Source organism: Octopus bimaculoides, chromosome 4 (genome assembly GCF_046866305.1).
Source record: "Octopus bimaculoides isolate indiv1 chromosome 4, ASM4686630v1, whole genome shotgun sequence".
Classification (NCBI taxonomy): Eukaryota; Metazoa; Mollusca; class Cephalopoda; order Octopoda; family Octopodidae; genus Octopus; species Octopus bimaculoides.
Window position 1 is genome coordinate 22,521,895 of NC_142931.1, and position 4,170 is coordinate 22,526,064.

Genomic DNA, 4,170 nt, shown 5'->3' on the forward strand with positions numbered 1-4,170 from the left:
TAAGTGTATGAAGGCATTAATGAACCTTACGTACACTAACGATGATAGAGTATCGGCTGGGCAGAGCTCCCTTCACATACGTTTGCAATGGTGAGGTCTGAGGATACGGTTTCGATTCTCAAAATGAAAGGCTGTTGTTTACAATTATAAGACACTGCTTGATTTATGATTCAAACAACGTTCTCAGCTTGCACAGGGTTGGAATTTTGATCAAACAAAATTATGAAAGACTTTCAAAATGAAAGGCTTTCAAAATGAAAGGCTTTTATGAGGTGCGTGTGCAAGCGGAGGTGTCGTTGATATCAAATGAAATATTTTCCTCAAAGTTTACAAAGGAGTGAGAACACTGGCGAATGACATATAAAAGTAAGTCTCCACCAAACCTCGGTCTAAAGAAGCTTTAATGAAGTTCATCAAAGAAGAGGAGTCAAGACGATGGATAGAGTTGCTTATTGTGTTCCGATTAACTTTTGGAACTAAGGTAAACAGGTAGGTATTAAGTAGAGTAAAATATTGGGCGTTATATAGATACATAAATATATATTAGACTAGAAATGTTTACAGTTATGAGACACTGCTTGATTTATGATTCAAACAACGTTTTCAGCTTGCACAGGGTTGGAATTTTGATCAAACAAAATGCTTGTAATTGATGGTTGAATACGAGAAAACCCAACAACAAAATATTGTATACTAAACAAACTATTTACATCAGGATGACGGATGACGACGACGACGACGACGACGATGATGATGATGATAGGTAGATAGATAGGTATATGGATAGTACTGATTTTGGTGATAAATATAAAAATATTAATAATAATCAACGATATTAAACGATGATATTGAAGATAACGAAAACTGTGTGGAGGACATTTAAAGGAAAGATGAGAATTATAACAAAGATAACAACATCTATTGCATCGATAACAGCATCAGAATAGCATGAATAATAATGATAGAGATAATATAATAAGAAATACCAATTTAAAAATACCAAACATAATAAAGAAAATTTTTGTCCAAGAATCCAAAATTGTTTTGTTTTCGGGGGATAATTTTAGACTGTAAAAGAAAGATCAAAATATTTATTACAATGGTGACGACACCGAAGAGCAATAACAACGATTAAAATAAGAGTAATATTGATTTCTACTATTTGCTGCCAGGGACGCAGTTATGGGTGACGATACAAAGGCCTACATAAAGTGTGAGGAGTTGGAATGAAATGATTAATAACCAGAAAAATGTAAATATACAAGGTATACAATATCCACAAAAGGAAATGAAATATAATTATACATGGCATACAGCATAAAATAAAACAAATGAAGATGCAATCTTCCTGAAACTGGGAGCTCGACGCCCAAACGTGAAACTCCACCATCCAAGATTTCCTTGAATACTAAGGATAAGTGGTCGCTCCAGGTTTTTTGCTCTTCAACTTACAGGCTTATACTTACAGCTGACTATTTCTGCCACTTTCACCACTCTCAGTCACCATTCAATAAAGTAATTTGAGAACAGCATCTTCGTCTACATCCTTACCTTCCTTTTCAAGTAAAACTTGAAGAAATTGATGAGGGCCCTGTCAAAGAGGAAAGTCCCTGTTCCCATACCTTTCACCCACATTCACCACCCAACCATTCCTACTATTACCAGCAGACAGAGGAAAATCTCTTTTCCCTCCCCAATAACGGAGGGCCGTTGAGCTATCATAGCAATGAACTAGGTTGATAGTAGGATCCCTCCATTTCGATGTAACTCCCTAAGTCAGCAATACTCGAACACTGAATGACTGTATGCAGAAAGGTTTCTCTCGGACAGGCCCATCTGACAGAACTTCTGTACTGTAGAGTGAGCCCCTCGGTAGTATTCTAGAAATTATATAAAGTAGTCTCTGAACCAAAGGCCTTACAAAACATAATAGCTAGTTCGTTTTCGTTGATGCCAGCAGTCGCGCCGCTAAAACTCTACAGAGTGTTAAAATGGAACATTCAACAATCCTGTTGCCCGACTGGTTGATTGGGTGAGTGCCAAATGACCTTCTGGATGCCAGATTCCCGGTCTAGATGACACAATATATACGCAATCATTAATATCTATCTATCTATCTATCTATCTATCTATCTATCTATCTATCTATCTATCTATCTATATGTATGTATTCTCTTATTCTTTTACTTGTTTCAGTCATTTGGGCACCGCCTTTAGTCGAACAAATCGACCCAAGGACTTATTCTTTGTAAGCCTCATACTTATTCTGTAGGTCAATTTTGCCGAACCGCTAATTTACGGGGAGGTAAACACATCGACATCGGTTGTCGAGCGATGGAGGGGGGACAAACTCATGCACACACACAAATATATACATATATATATACATATACAACGGGCTTTCAGTTTCCGACTACCAAATCCACTCACAAGGCTTTGGTCTGCCCGCGGCTATAAAAGAAGACACTTGCCCAAGGTGCCACGCAGTGCGGCTGAACCCGGAACCATATGGTTGGGAAGCAAGCTGCTTACCACACTATTATTATTATTATTATTATTATTATTATTATTATTATTATTATTATTATTATTATTATTATTATTATTATTATTATTATTATTAGAATCATTATGGTTAAAACAGTGAACTGGCAGAACAGTTTGTACGCTATGCAAAATGTTTAGCAGCATTTCATCTGTCTGTCCGTCTTTACGTTTTGAGTTCAAATTCCGCCGAGGTCGACTTTGCCTTTCATCCTTTCGGGGTCGATAAAATAAGTATCATCTTATCCTTTTCCGGAAACTGCTGGCCTTGTCAAAATTTGAAATCAATATATATATATATATATATATATATATATATATATATATATATATATATATATATATATATATATATATATATATATATAAAGTAGTCGTATGCTGTCAGCTTAAAGTGACAGTCCCATGAAGGGAATAATACTACTGATATTTAGCCCTAGGAATCAGCACTGCTTCCTGTCGGCCTTGACACATTTTCTGTGTCCTTATGTTTACAAGGAGGAGACAAGCACCTCCATCCAGCAAGCTATTGCTACTCCAGACTGATGACGAGCAAAGACTCAGAAACATGTTTCTGGATGCAGGCTTAGCTAAGTGGAGGTGCTTGTCTCCCACTTGTAAACATAAGGACACAGGAAATGTGTCAAGGCTGACAGGAAGCGGTGCTGCTTCCTAGGGCTAAATAGCAGTAGTATTATTCCCTTCATGGGACTGTCACATTAAGTTGACAACATACAACTACTTTATCGCATCAGTACTGCATAAATCTCTCTGAGAGATTTAGAAATGTATTATTTCTGTATATATATACATATATACATATACACACACACACACACATATATATATGGATGACTCATACATGTAACTTCCAGTAAATTGGTTGAGTGTCCTTCTTTTGTTTGTCTACTCACTCGTATATATATATGTATATATGTATATATATGCGTGTGTGTATGTGTGTGTGTGTATAATATACATGTTGTGGGGTTGCTTGTGCGCTCGTGTTGAGCTAGTTAATGATAATATATTTTAAACGTGTGAGTCGCTTTATCACCATTGTGGTAGTGTGCTTGTGGAATGTCGTTGTTGGCTGCGTAAATAATGTTGAAGCAAACTCTTGAACATTTAACTGTAATATTTATTGCCGGTCGTGATATATGGCGTTGGTTATTTACAGTGAAAATGTTAACAATATAATCGCCGACTTGGATGAGAGAAAAACACACCGTGTGCATAGAAGCTACTTACGAGACATCGCGTGATTTTTCAGAGTTGGTCTGTTCGAGTAACTTGTCGTCTGCTCAAAAGTCGGAAGCAGTCTGCTCGTATGCCGGAGGTCGTCTGCCTGACAAGAATTGAAGTACGTGAATCAGTCGGCACCGCTCAGCATTCTACCTCGAGCTAGGAACTAAACTAATTTTATGGAGTTAACAGAGAGTAAATTGGAGAACGTCTAAATAAGCCATATCACGCTGGTTGGTCAATAATAGATCAATTACGTGAAACAGTGGTGGCTCACTCGGGTCGTTCGAATCTCTGCTACACACACACTCACCACACCACACATAAATGTATGCATGCATGAATGTAGGCATATATAAAACACGGCATAAAAAAATCAAA